This window comes from Gadus morhua, chromosome 6, assembly GCF_902167405.1.
Source record: "Gadus morhua chromosome 6, gadMor3.0, whole genome shotgun sequence".
In the NCBI taxonomy this organism is placed as follows: Eukaryota; Metazoa; Chordata; class Actinopteri; order Gadiformes; family Gadidae; genus Gadus; species Gadus morhua.
In genome coordinates this window covers 6,006,603-6,022,038 of record NC_044053.1, presented here as the reverse complement: position 1 = coordinate 6,022,038, position 15,436 = coordinate 6,006,603, and the positions used below count along the sequence as shown (strand labels likewise).

Genomic DNA, 15,436 nt, shown 5'->3' with positions numbered 1-15,436 from the left:
CGGACACACATTGCACTTACCCTTGATCTGGATGGTCACTGGGTTTTCATAAAAAGTATATTTTAATGGCTTTCCACAGTCAATTCTAAACTCATATTGAACATCGTCTTCAAGTACGTTATTGAATGTTGTAGTACAGTTGTACGCTGTTAGATTTCCCTTGAATGTTGTAGTAGTACTGATTTTATCTGGTATCCATATTGGTATACATCCAGGATGTAGATTGGCTTTATACTCGTCCGGCACGGTGAAGGAACAAGGAACGGTAACACAGGATCCACTGAATGTCGTCACTCTATCTGGCATTATGGCCTCAAATCCTGCAGAGCTGCATCCATCACCTTTAAAACAAGGGGTTGATAAAACCAAAGACTCAATCAATGCACAAACTTTGACAAAATATTTTAATTTAACATTGAATTTCCTGACAAAAAACACAAAGACAATTTATCCTTATCAATTAATTATTATTAGTAAGTAACATTATTTACTAAGTTATTAGATAGTATTATTAATAACTATTATTATCATTATTATTATTATTATTAGGTGAGTGCTGCATGCAGCGCTCAACTAGTGTTCTTCATAAGTTGTATTCTTTCTTTCTTTCTTTCTTTCTTTCTTTCTTTCTTTCTTTCTTTCTTTCTTTCTTTCTTTCTTTCTTTCTTTCTTTCTTTCTTTCTTATTCTCTTCAACCTTTGGGACTAATCTCCTTCCTAAATTTTTCACCTAGACACTCCATTCAAACTATACAATATTCAGAATAGCTTGGGATCGCGCTTCTTTTAAAAAAAAAGTATATATTTTTTACTTTTTAAGATCTAGTTCTACTTTTAAAATACTATCTATTTTTTTTAACATGGGAGTCATTTTTCTTCAGAATCACAGTTTTAGTTTCATAACGGTGTAGGTACCAGATTTTGTCATCTGCGTAGTCCTCACGGACCTGGATGTAGTCATGCAATTGGCGTGTCTGCACCATTTACGGTTTGGGCTGTGGTCCCACTTTCACGGTAGGAAGTATAATAATAATAAGATAAATCGCTACAAAAACAATAGGGATCCAACCTGTTGGCTTGGACCCCTAATTAGGGGTGAGGGGGGGCTATCAGACCGTCACTCAAACCACCAGTGGAGATTTGATTCATGATGTATTAGTGGAGCTGCCGTTGGCTGAACATAGTTTTCCGGTTGATGTTTTTTAAGTTCTTGTAAGAATATTCCAAGTTGAAGTTCTACATAAATGTAAGATCAATTTTGAGGGTGTTTAGCTCAAACATTTTCTGTGGCTGTGTCCCTGCACACGGAGCGTGCAGGCGCGTGTGTTTGTGTGTGTCGTAAAATTATGTAAATTATGTAATTATGTAATGTGTTATTAGGTAAATTAGGTCGTGTTCAGGTGTTTATTTTGCTCACATTACAGTGAATACTACAGGTATTAACAGAGGACTATAGAGAGTGCTGCCAATATTAACATAGTACTATAGGTATTAACCGAGTATTAAAGGTATTAGAGAGAGTACTACAGAGAGTACTTCAGTGCTACAGGTATAGTACCCACTCCAGGTTTCAACATAGAGGGTTGAGATGTTTACCTTGCAGGAGACAACAGAGCAGGAATAGTCTCCAGGATCCAGTCATGTTCTCCTCCAGAACTTCATCAGGAGAAATACAAAAATCTCTTAATTTCATCATTAAAACTATAGAGGACATTAACATCAGTACCACACTGAATATCGTACTAAACTTAAGGTATTCAGTACTGCACTAATTATAGTGAGATACTGTAAACTGCTATAGAAGTGTCTATTTCAAAATACCAGTAAATCTATCACTACCATGACTAATTCAACTAATTTTCAAGCACATAATACCGATATTCAAAGAAAAACAATGATAATATCCCTGCTCATGTGATTTAATTGGACATGTTCAACCCTTGAGAGGTTGAGATACAGATATAAATAGGAAAAAAAAAGATAAAACATTTTTGTCTGCCCAAGGTCAAACTAAAACCGTTATTGCTTGAATAAAACTTAAAATAATATATATCAATACATGTAATCAGGAATTATGTTCCTTGGTTCTAGCAGTCAGACGTAAAGTTGACTTACGTGATAGAGGTGAAGGACTTCATTAGGAGTTCCTGAGGAGAAACAATGTTGTTTAATCTTTCTGTCCAGGCATGAGTGAATGAGTAACTTGTTAAAATTTGCATGAGCACAGACATACCTTTATGTTAATAGAGCTGAGCCAACATACAGGAAGAAGATAAAGTTAGTGATTAAAGTTAAACCAAACCATAATCAACCAATATTCAACACTGTCAACACTATTGTTTCAGTTCTCTGTTAGCACTGATCTGGTAATACCATTCATAATATTAACACTGTTAATGCAGCTAATTCCGTTTTCCATTAATACTAATGTAAACACTATTAAAGCTGTTCATACTGTTCCCTGGTAATACTGTGGATACTAACCTCTATTAATTTTGTTATCGATGTAAATACTGTTCATGTGGTTCTCTGTTGACACTGTTCTCTGTTAACACTGTTGATACTGTTCTCTGTTAATACTGGTTTAGACCAGGCTCTAGGCCGTAACAAACTTAAAGGGGTAGTTCGGAATTTTGGACATAGGGCCTGATTCCCAACTGAGCATTGGTATTATTGCATATTCTCGAAGAAAGTTGTCCAATCCCGGGTTGCTTTAACTCACTTCATTTATTATAAAGTCGTCGGCATGTTTCGGGATGGTAACTGAAGCTATACGGAGGGAATTGTATCTAACACGAGTGAGAGATAATAACTCTGGCTACTACGGGACATGGGCAAAGGCCCATGTCCCCTCGCGGGTGTCGCTGAAAATCTCTGGCCCCTTCTGGTAGTGTGCACAGGTAAGGGACCGTCAAATGGGCGTGGCCTAGTGGGCGTGGTGGCTTCGGCTTCTTCAGGTGATGCCTTCTGTGGTGGAGCCGCTTTTCAATAAGGTCTTGCTCCCCTAGTGGCTATGTATAGTATTTACGGCTTATATGTTTGGTCGTGCTTCATTGGGTCTATGTGTGGGTAGCTTAGATTCTTAAAATACGTAACAATCCCTCCTTGGTCATCTTAGATGACCATACAATAATATTTTAAATCAAAAACACCATTTACCACACCGAAAACATAGTCAAATTAGGATCAATCATCAACACCATCAACCGGAGTGGAAACAACTCTATCGAATAGAGAAAAACCACTACGCGTCCCCATAACACTGAAACGGTATTCACATTGTGGGTCTCATTAGAAATACAGGTCATTATTTAACAATACAACAATGAACATGGCCAAACAGCACACAAACAAAACTATTCATAGAAATCCTGAGCTAATACTTTTGGTCATGTGCTACAAGGTCATACAATTTTCATCATGTGCAAAAGTAAACTAAAAATTGGTAGTCATAATACAATTTTAAAAAATTCAAGATTATTGATAGCCTAGCATGGATTCGGGTGGTTCAGGTGATCTTCGTGCATTGGTTCGCTGTTGCATGTGGGTGGTTTGGGCATGGATTCTGTCGCCGTCGGGCCTTTAGTTCATGAACCCAAGACTCGTCCCTCCTTGTCAAGGGCACAACTCAGAGAGGTTACTCCTACATCATGGGAGCCTCCAAACAGGTTCTCCGTCGTCGTCGTGTCAGCAACAGGTGGCCAGCGCCCTGGCCACCAACCCATCCGGAGCGATTCAAATCCTGCTGTTATTTGATCTCCTCATGTGACTGTTAGTCCTTGCTCGGCGGTGGTAGTTTGTAGGCTCCGGGTGTGTCTGCATCTGGTTCTGGAACTTTTTGCTTCTATTGCAGAAATACAAACTCATGTACAGCAGTTAGTTGTTCAAAAACATATTTCCATGAATTCTAATTTTAATTGTTTTACAGTATCTACTTTGGTTTAATTTCACACTACATCCCTCCTTGCGCATTGCTTCAGCCATGTGCATTGAATGACAACCAAAGCTAACAACACCGTAGTGTATCCAAGTTGCTATAACCAAAAATATGTAAAAGGGAAATAACAATGTTAAAATCTGCATGTTCAATATCACTTCTGTGTTAACCGTATCTCATAATAACAGTTACCTTCATCATACTACCCGATTGTCCTACACTAACTATGTATATTGGATGACCTAATCTTCATTTATTCTACCTATTGCTTGCATTTGATGTTGTCTACACTTTGATTCACTCCTATGTACATCGCATACCACATCAAACGTGAATACGCCTTATTCTCTGCACAACATCCTATTGCGCCACTTTCTGCATACCACATCGAACGTGAATATGTCTTAGCAAAGTGAAGTAAAGTAAAACCCAGTTTTATCTTTACTTATTTTATAGCTATACATGTCCCGGACACGTTCATTACTATTTCCAAAACAGTTTTTTTAGCTACGCAGGTCCCAGACCTAACTATACCATTACATGAACAGTATTTATTATTATAATTATCTAGTTTTTTGTTGGTCAACATCAAATCGATACATTAATTCAACCTTCTGACTTACTGACCCACCCGATTTCTCCCCGTGTGAGCCCGCGAATGACAACTCTCCCGGGGCCTCCCCATGAGCCCCACCGCCACCACTCCCCGTGTGAGCCCGCGATTGTACTCTCCCGGAGCCTCTCATTGAGCTCCACCGTTACCACCTCAGAACTCTGCAGGAACGATTAGTCGATTAACGCGTGGCTCGGAGGCTCCTCAAGGAGTGCAACAATCCTACGTCTTGACACCTGGTGCAGTCGACGTGTGGCTCGGGGGCTCCCAGGAAGTGTCACAATCCTACGTCTGACACCTGGTGAATCTTGAGCTAGGTCAATCAAAACCGTCTAAACTAGGTAGAATAAAGAGTCATCCAAACTTACAACAATTATGCACATCTTGGTATTAAATATATGGTGATATTCTATAAACAAAACAAAAACTGAACCTAAAAGAAAAATTCAGAAGTTATCGGTTGAAACAAATGTTATTGTAATTGAACTACAGCAGTTGAGCTAACTCCCGCCTTGTGCACCGGTTAAAACCATGTGCATCATTTATTAATTAAACATATTATTTTAGCAGTTGAACCCTGTGTCTATTTGAACCATCCTGGTTCTCTAATATCATTGTGCATGACACAACCCGTGTCTATTGCACTCCTGTTTTGATACACAAAACGCATGAAAACAGACAGAAGGGCTTAGCAACCTGAAAAACATAATGTCTGAGTGTTAGGCTTTCGTTACTGCATATACTGCTATTTCCTGAAGAGAGAGAGAGAGAATATTAAGATCAATGCACACAAACACAGGTTGCAAAGGCTAAATTTACATCCTGGTTCCAACACATGGCTAGGTGTGAGGGTTTGAGGGTTTGAGGGGGCAAGGGGAAGGAAGAACAATAAGACAAGAATTTCAATTTAACTAACAATAGAGAGGCGAGTTGCCTTCTCTAAGCAATATGAATGAGGAAGGGTAGGGGAAGAGAAAGTTTGCAGGGACAAAGGGTGGGGAGGGGGGGATCTGACGATCGGACTTGGGACAAAGGGTGGGGGGGGGGGGGGGGTCTGACTACCGGACCTGGAAGACTGGGACAAAGGGTGGGGGGGGGGGGGTTACACGTGTGTAGGGGGCCTGGAGGGTCTTTTACCTTTAATAATTCATCGTCTTTAATAACAAAATACCAACAGACTTGAATGTAAAATGAAACATGCAGTCTAGGGTGGCATTTAGCGGATCGGCAGATAAGATAGTATGCACTCCGAACGTCCGCTATGGTGCTACTGCTTAGGAACACAGATCGTGCCGGCCTCAGCGGAGAAGTGAAAGATAACTCTCGTTAATATACTATTTTTGCCCGATCTATACAGAGACCGATAGTGGAGGGCTTCACCTCTCAACCAGTACCAAGAATGATCGTTAACGACGAGTTCTAAAAACAATTCAAGTGTAAAGAAAGGGGGAGGTTGGGCCTTCAGTGTTCCTTGCAACCGTTGATCTACACGTGTTGTTATGCAGCACGACCGGACGGTGGCTAAAACAAACTTACACCTAAATGTTCTTATAACCAATCCTATTTCAGATTAAATCTTTAAGACAAACAGTTCTACTTACCTCAGACGTGCGGGCCTGTTGAAGTTGTTTTAGCGTCGCGCCGGGACGGGACTTTCTTCCAAACGTCAGGGTCACCATCTATTGCATATTCTCGAAGAAAGTTGTCCAATCCCGGGTTGCTTTACTTTAACTCACTTTATTTATTATAAAGTCGTCGGCATGTTTCGGCATGGTAAGTGAAGCTATACGGAGGGAATTCTAAGAATTGGTAGAACACGTGTGAGAGATAATAACTCTGGCTACTATGGGCCACGGGCAGAGGCCCGTGACCCTTCGCGGGTGTCGCTGAAAAACTCTGGCCAACTCCACCCCCTTGTCCTCAGGTAGAGACCGTCAAGTGGGCGTGGCCTAGTGGGCGTGGCCGGGGTGCCGTACTGGCTTCGGCTTCTTCGTATCTGCTATCTGTGGCTGGAGCAGCCTCCAATAAGGTCTTGCTCCCCTAGTGGCTATGTATAGTATTTACGGCTTATATGTTTGGTCGTGCTTCATTGGGTCTATGTGTGGGTAGCTTAGATTCTTAAAATACGTAACAGTATTCTTTATCACTGGAGACAGTTTCCAACACATTTCATTCAGTCCTTCTAGTTGCAGAGTTCGCTTGTGCTAGGCTAGCGCACGGCAACGGGCAATGCTAGCCTGCTATTAAAAACAGTCTTACCCACTCCACATTATAGATTTAAATGTCTGTGTTGATAGAATAATGTTAGAAATAAAACTAACCTTGCATCGCATGAATAATCGAGGGACTACTTTCTCAGCAGAAGCGGAATTTTACTATGTGCCGGTTAGTTTTGTAACCGAATCACGACAGAAGAACGTAAACAGAGAAATGTGGGACGGAAGCGCAATTGAAGGACTAGGCAACATGGTGGTTCAGTGTGCTTTTAGAAATTGCAGAAATAAACGCTACAGATGGGCACCACAAAGTTTCCACCAATTTCCAGTGCGAGATCCAGAAAGGACTCAACTGTGGCTTGGTGCTGCTGGCTTGGACATCAAAACACCGGCTAGTACATGTACGGTTCGTTAGATACAACAAATTCCTCATAATCGTCTTCAAAAGCAGATGCATCGCTAAGTCCTCCAAACGTGGCCATATCTTGTTAATTGAATACGCTAATAGAATTCCTTCGTTCACTGTACTCTGCGTTTGTAGCAATGACAGCGGCAGGTAAAAAAACTAGAGCCGGTAACCTAGGTATCAATCCGCCACTGCCGTAGACTACTACCAGGAATATAACACTGCTGCTGAGACCCAGCAATTCCCTCAAAATGCAATGCAATGCAAGGTTGGTTTTATTTCTAACATTATTCTATAAACAGACATTTAAATGTATAGTCTGTCGTTATAATTGATTTACCTCGGGTGTACTGTGGAGTGGGTAACACTGTTTTTAATAGCATTGCCCGTTGACGTGCGCTAGCCTAGCACGAGCGAACTCTGCAACTAGAAGGACTGAATGAAATGTGTTGAAAACTGTCTCCAGTGATAAAGAATACCAAAGCTCACTTGGGAATCAGGCCCTATGTCCAAAATTCCGAACTACCCCTTTAAGTAATTTAATTAAGGACAACCACAAAATTGAAGTAATGACATGTGTAGATCAGCAGCATCAGTAACACAGTAAGTGGATGATGGATATATGTTATGTAGTGGTGTAGAGTCGACAAAACAGGGTAATGGAACAGAAAACGGGAAGTTGAGCAGCCTGCACAACGGAAAGCGAGTGCACTGGGGTCGAGGGCTTGAAGACTGCGTCATTCAAAATGGCAGCTTCTGAGAACACATGACACAGGTGCTTCCACCTCTCCGTAATGAGCCACTGGCTCCTCCCACGACCTCCAACACATGAGCAGGGGACCCGCCCCCAGTCTCCTCGAGCCACAGGGTCGGCAGTCGGCACAACTGGTAATACTGCTCTGTTAGTACTGTTAATACTGCTCTGTTAATACTGTCGATACTAATCACTGTTAATACTGTGGATACTAATCACTGTTAATACTGTTGATACTGCTCTGTTAATACTGTTAATACTGCTCTGTTAATACTGTTCTGTTAATTAGGGATGGGCATTCGATTAAGTTGTCATAGTCGATCGTCGGGAGAATTAACGAACAATTAGTCGATTAATCGTTAATATTTTACATAAAAATAAAAAAAAAATCAAAATTAAATAAATACAAATGCAGCGTGTTTTCCTCATTGGGATCGTTATTATTAGATGAACGACTCAGTTAAACCAGATCCGTTCAATAGATATGCGCTACTCTGCTCTAAGCAACGGAGCATGCAGCTCGAAGCCGGTGCTCATAACCATAACTAAAAATAAACACAACCCTAGTTACTTCCCAAAATAATAACAATAATAATATCAAAAAAACAATCATGTTATAACTTAACCAACCAGTCTACGGATTTTTGTTCAGAAAGATGAGAATGTGACATGCTCTGGGGTCAGACGCGACCGCAGCCTGGTGACCGTCAGTCCAGCCGCCAATAAACACCCGCTCTGAGGGGACCGACGTTGCCGTGATGCACAAATCCCTCCGTGCTAACTTGGCAAGGCGGGGGAACAACTTTCCACAATCCAGGGGCTCAGAAAGTTCTTTATTTCTGCTTCGATGCTAACCTCGCCTTGAGTGGTAGGGCTATTAGGGCTCCCCAATAAGTCATTTTTTAAATCATAATGGTCCCACACCAGACTTCGCCGTGGCCTCGTCCGCTTCATGATTACATCGCCGTGTTCCAATATCCATACTATCCGTACTTACTAGTCTAAGTTTGAGTACGTAGGGCGTTCCGATTCAGATCAGGCGAAAATAAGTGTACTGAAAATGGTCCAATCGGGAAGTGTGTGGCGATGTACACTTTTCGTGCTCAACGGCAGCCATCTTAGCTACGTAGTGGAAGAGGGCGGAGCCAGGCTGAGCCAAAGTCGGCGCATTTTCCACCTGCATTAGTTGTCATTTTTTAGTTTTTATCGTTTTTATAGCTTTTTATAGCTGCTAGGCGTTCACCGTTCAAAGCGGGATGTTTATTGCGGGGGAGGAGCCGCAAATTTAAATATTGCCCCCGTGTGGTAAAATGTTTAATTGCACACTGCATTAGTTTAATAGATGAAAAATTTACGTAAGACGAAATTCTTAACGATCAATTAGTCGATCGTCGATTAATCATGCCCATCCCGACTGTTAATACAGTTTATACTAATCTCTGTTAATAATGCTCCGTTATACTGCTCTGTTAATACTGTTGATACTGCTCTGTTAATACTGTTGATACTGCTCTGTTAATACTGTTCCCTGTTAATTCTGTTGATGCTAATCTCTCTTAATACTGCTCTATTATTACTATTACCTGTTAATACTGTTGATGCTAATCTCTGTTAATACTGTTGATACTGCTCTGTTACTACCATTCTCTCCTAATACTGTTGATCCTGCTCTGTTCATACGGCCTGTAGCAAATATGGTTTATGGCACCAGTGTGATAATGAACACGGCAAGAGTGCTCCGCTGCCGAGTGCAGACGGCTGGTCTAACCTGTGCTCACTGATTACTCAATGTGCAACAGGTGTGCAGCCTCCCCCAGCACCAGAGTCCAATCAGACTCCGCCAGCTGAGGCTGCTCAAACCAGCCATCGATAGACATTATAACTCTAGTTCTATGACTGTAGGCGTTGCCGTAGAGGCTTCGCCTTATGGCCTTGTCCCGTGCGCGTGTTTGCGCACACTGAAAATTTCAACTATGCACCAATCAACGTGGCCACCGCCCACATTTCCCACGGCACCGTGTATATAAGGCAGCGCAAACCGCCGCTCATCCTCCACGCTATTCTTTCAGCATTTGGAGGGTACAGCAGGTGGGAAACTAGACGGCTACGCCTACAATCATAGAACTAGAGTTATAATTTCATAACTATCTTTCTATGTCATGTAGGCTACGCCGTCTAGGCTTTGCTGTGGCAGGCACTGGTACTCGTACACCACCCCCATGAAGGCAAAGCGGAGAAACTTCCGGTGCGCCTGCCGAACAGGGACGTGGAAGTAAGCATCCTTGAGATCCAGGGATGTGAGCCAGGCGCCCTCTCTCACACTCTGATCGTGAGCATTCTGAATTTCCTCGCGGCAAAAAATGTGTTGAACACGCAATGATCCAGAATGGGTCTCTTCTCCCCTGACTTCTTGGAAACCAGGAAGTAGCGGGAGTAAAACCCTAGATGTGACTCGTAGGGGGGAACGGTAGTGATGGACCCCTTCTCCAAGAGACGGGCCACCTCTGCTGCCAGAGCCGTGCTTGCCGCCGGATCCCGTAGCCTGGTCTCCACCAACCCCATAAAGGGTGGGGGACGGCGCTTGAACTGTATGGGATGGCCCCATCTTAACCTGTTGTCCAACCACGATGGTAGAACGCACCGCTCTTGACAACACGCATAGCGGGGTCGGAGAGAGGGCGGGGTCGGAGAGAGGGCAAGCTGACAGCTGAGGAACGCTGGCAATGAATAACCCGTATTCCTCGGCCCCTACCGCCTCCACACGGTCTGTGAACGTCCCATGAAAGGGGGGCGTCCCATGAAAGGGAGGGGGCACGGCGAGCGTGGTAGACGTTACAGAGTCGGTCGCTGCACACACAGCGAGCTGTCTAGACGCCGCGCTCGTGCCCGATGAACGAGCAACGAGTTGTCTAGCCGCCACGCTAGGATCGCCGCGTTGTCCGCTGGCTGTAACCCCAGCGCGCAGACCCGTCTTCCCACCTTCCACAGACTGTCGGAGGGAGGTAGCGGGGATGATGTGGGGAGCTAGGAGACTGGTACATGCGTCCGTATCTACGGGCCCGTGTAACGAGTCTCCAGCCCGCCCACGAAGCTCAAAGGGACGCCGCTTATTTGAAGCTTATGTAAACACGCCGTCCGGCCGCCACCCTACAGCTACCAGACTGAGAGGGGGGAAGGAGGGAGCCTAGATGAATGCACAACAAGCGTAGGAATATCGCTCTTTCGGAAGTATGTACTGCCGTTCGGCCGAACAGTCTTTTGTATCTTTTTTGAAAGGTAAAGAAGAACTGGGAGCCAGCTTGCAGTACTGGTGGCTCCCCCCCCTGCTGGTGCTGCGGCGGCTGCGGCATCGGGGTTGGCGTTGGGGGCGGGCCCCCTGGAGCGTTGGGAGCGCACTCGACCCCGCTTCCTCCCGGCCTGCTGGTGGGAGGAGCCCCTGAGAATCGCCCCGAACCGGGAATGATTCTCCCGGGACAGACTGCTGGTGCGCGAGCACCTCCGAGAACCGGGGGCCCAAATAGCGCGTACTGAGCTAATGGGCCCTGGACGAGGCTGGCCCGCTCTCGCTCCGGCACCGCAGTGTGGGAGCGCCAAATGGCCCGCTGAATCATGGTGGACAGATGCCGTCAGGCCGAAATGGCTATCGGCTGTCATAGGTGGAGGATGGCACTGGAGAAGCGGGAAACTGCAAGCCGTCTTGCGGGTTCCTCCGGGCCGTAAGCCTCCCTGCCCGCCGACAAAGAGACCAGGGCAGAGGAGAGCAGGGCGATGTTGTTGACCGCCGCCGCCGATTGCGAGGCACAGACGAACACTCTGTCGGTCAGGCCGACAATCTGCTTCTGGAGGCGGTCGGGGGGCAGCGGCTTCTCGTTAGACCGAGAAGCGCTGCCAGGGGAGGCTCCAGGCGAGGGATCCCCCTCGCCTGAGTATCAGCTCACCCCTCCACGTCTGTGAAGTCAGTGAAGGCCTTCACCGGGGCCTTCCGTGTCGAAGGGTCCCCACCCGCAGCAGAAATGCTGAACGGTTGGGAACAGGGGACATCGAGTAGCACGCCGGGAGGATGACAGGGTGCGAAAGCACTCGCCCTGCGTGTTATCCGACAGGGGGGCTGGCATTGGGTTGCCCTTGATGGCCACCGCCTCGCCCATGATCTCCCAGAGAAGCGGGACAGGAAGAACATTGAGGCCCTGAAAAGGGCCCAGCGCTCAAGGAAGCGCTCTTCAATGGCTATGAATTGGGCCGTTGGTCTGTCGCCTCGCCCACGCCGCTGCCACAACGTTCTTGAAGAGAAGTCATTCTATTAACTGCTGTTGATCAGTACAATGCTGAAAGGAAGGGACGATGAGCGGCGGTATGCGCTGCCTTACATACACGGTGCTGTGGGAAATGTGGGCGTTGCCCACGTTGATTGGTGCATAGTGGAAATTTTCAGTGCGCGCGAGCACACGCACGGGACAAGCCCATAAGGCGAAGCCTAGACGGCGTAGCACATGTAATAGAACATCCACACACACTGCCACAGTGTCCTTAATCTCTGATGACCAATCATGGTCAATGTATGATGTAGTTCAGTAAGTGTGTTACACATAACAACTTTGTGTTGGCAATCTTGACAATCTATCGCTGAATAAGGTATCACAAAAGTGCTGCTTGAGAGTGTGGCCCACTGATGAAAATCAAAACCATTGGTTTTGCAGTACTATGAATGTTGTGAAATAAATAAATCTTCAGGATTTCCACTTGAACACTGATAATACTGTTCTGTTACTGTAAACAAAGTGTTCAGTGTTCATACTATTGATGCTGCTCTTAATACTGTTAATAATGCACTTTGTCAATACTAATACGTTTTAGCTCTATGGGCAGTAGGGGGCCCTGGGCAAGACTTTCTTTAGGGCGGCTCCTTACCTTGCCTTGAGCTGAGAACTGTGACGGAAGACTGCAATTGTTTAAAAGAGATGGTTACACATTTGAATTAGCCTTAGACATTGCTATGAAACCTAGTAGGAACTTAACCTATGTATATTATGCCATCAGGATAGAATTACAATTAATATATTTATAAATTTCAATAGATTTGCTGTCCCGTTTCACACAACACATTTTGTACACTGAAAAAGTATATATTGTATTAAAATTCACCACGGACAATGGCAAGCATTTTCTCGCTGGGCTGTGAAGGCAAATTCACCCCACCAGAGGGCAGAATAAGCCCATCGGAATGGATCTTGAATTTAATTGGTTTTGCGGGTTCACACGATTGCATATTCAGCCAGTGGCGGCTCCTGAAGAAGATCTCATGTTGGGCTATTTTTCTGATAATGATTAAAGTGACCCATTCAATCTGTACATTAAACAAGGAAATATAAATTTGTTTTTAGATGATTAACTCTACTGATACTACTGTTCTGTTACTGTAAACAAAGTGTTCAGTGTTCATACTATTGATGCAGCTCTTAATACTGTTAATAATGCACTTTGTCAATACTAATACGTTTTGGCTCTATAGGCAGTAGGGAGCCCTGGGCAAGACTTTCTTTAGGGCGGCTCCTTACCTTGCCTTGAGCTGAGAACTGTGACGGAAGACTGCAATTGTTTAAAAGAGATGGTTACACATTTGAATTAGCCTTAGACATTGCTATGAAACCTAGTAGGAACTTAACCTATGTTTATTATGCCATCAGGATAGAATTACAATTAATATATTTATAAATTTCAATAGATTTGCTGTCCCGTTTCACACAACGCATTTTGTACACTGAAAAAGTATATATTGTATTAAAATTCACCACGGACAATGGCAAGCATTTTCTCGCTGGGCTGTGAAGGCAAATTCACACCACCAGAGGGCAGAATAAGCCCATCGGAATGGATCTTGAATTTAATTGGTTTTGCGGGTTCACACAATTGCATATTCAGCCAGTGGCGGCTCCTGAAGAAGATCTCATGTTGGGCTATTTTTCTGATAATGATTAAAGTGACCCATTCAATCTGTACATTAAACAAGGAAATATAAATTTGTTTTTAGATGATTAACTCTACTGATACTACTGTTCTGTTACTGTAAACAAAGTGTTCAGTGTTCATACTATTGATGCAGCTCTTAATACTGTTAATAATGCACTTTGTCAATACTAATACGTTTTGGCTCTATAGGCAGTAGGGAGCCCTGGGCAATACTTTCTTTAGGGCGGCTCCTTACCTTGCCTTGAGCTGAGAACTGTGACGGAAGACTGCAATTGTTTAAAAGAGATGGTTACACATTTGAATTAGCCTTAGACATTGCTATGAAACCTAGTAGGAACTTAACCTATGTTTATTATGCCATCAGGATAGAATTACAATTAATATATTTATAAATTTCAATAGATTTGCTGTCCCGTTTCACACAACGCATTTTGTACACTGAAAAAGTATATATTGTATTAAAATTCACCACGGACAATGGCAAGCATTTGGCGGCTCCTGAAGAAAATCTCATGTTGGGCTATTTTTCTGATAATGATTAAAGTGACCCATTCAATCTGTACATTAAACAAGGAAGTATAAATTTGTTTTTAGATGATTAACTATTATATTTCCAGAGATCCTTCTTGTGTCCACTAGATTGCAACTTCATAAACAAAAATGGTATAGCTCCACAGTTAATTATTTACATTAATCTAATGTTGTATAATGTAAATAGGTAAACAGGAGAAAAATCAAAATATCAGAAATAAACAGTATGACTTATCACTTGCTTGAAAATAACAATCGTATTTTAAAAATTAAAACAATATATAGAATAATAATAATCATATATATATTTTTGAATGAAAACCTAGTTACAACCTTTGGGATTTTTAACCTGGGGTTTACCAACACAGTCTCACTCCGAAGGATGTTTGGTTTGATAGTTATGACGAAGAATATTATAGGTCTCGACAGAAATATAATAACATGGTTGCAATGATGGATGTTATGGACGCTGAAACCAGCAGCTCGCATGCCGTTTAAATCATGGCTATAAAACCATTGTCTTTGCTTAGCTACTTTTTTAATGAACTTGAATCGTTTTTTTAAATCGCCGTCTGGTGGCTTGTTACGTCACTCGCGGAGACGTGAAGATTTTATAGTGACACAGCCTATAACCTATTTTTGAAAGCAAAACAGCAAGCTCATTGATTTAACGAGGCAGGGTTATTTGAAAAAATTAATTAAATATGAATGAGACAGAGGTCATTCCTCCTCCTGAGTGGGCTTCCTATTTATGTCTATTGTACACCAATACTGTCCACAAGCACCCCCCCCCCCATATGGTTATGGAGAATTGTTGCCACGTCCAAGGGGTGGTGGTATCATATATATGAAAGAGGGTATTCAAATATACTACAATGATCAATTAGGAGGCCGAAACCATAAAGGAAGTGATGCAATAGGTGACTGAGTCGAGGCCATTAACAAGTAAGCTATAGACCTGGGGTCTCTTTTATGTCACGGGGGCTAAAAGGATGCATATGATTATTAACCAG

At 43.4% G+C, this 15,436-nt stretch overlaps 1 long non-coding RNA gene across 1 annotated transcript; it reads right to left on the bottom strand.

The window, feature by feature from the left end:
- Positions 1-247: 247 nt before the first annotated feature.
- Positions 248-2,184, bottom strand: LOC115545434 (uncharacterized). The gene is made up of 3 exons (XR_003977089.1): positions 2,115-2,184; positions 1,596-1,655; positions 248-341 (listed from the first exon to the last, which is right to left on the bottom strand). It is a non-coding gene; the product is annotated as an uncharacterized LOC115545434 (long non-coding RNA).
- Between the last annotated feature and the right edge of the window lie 13,252 nt (positions 2,185-15,436).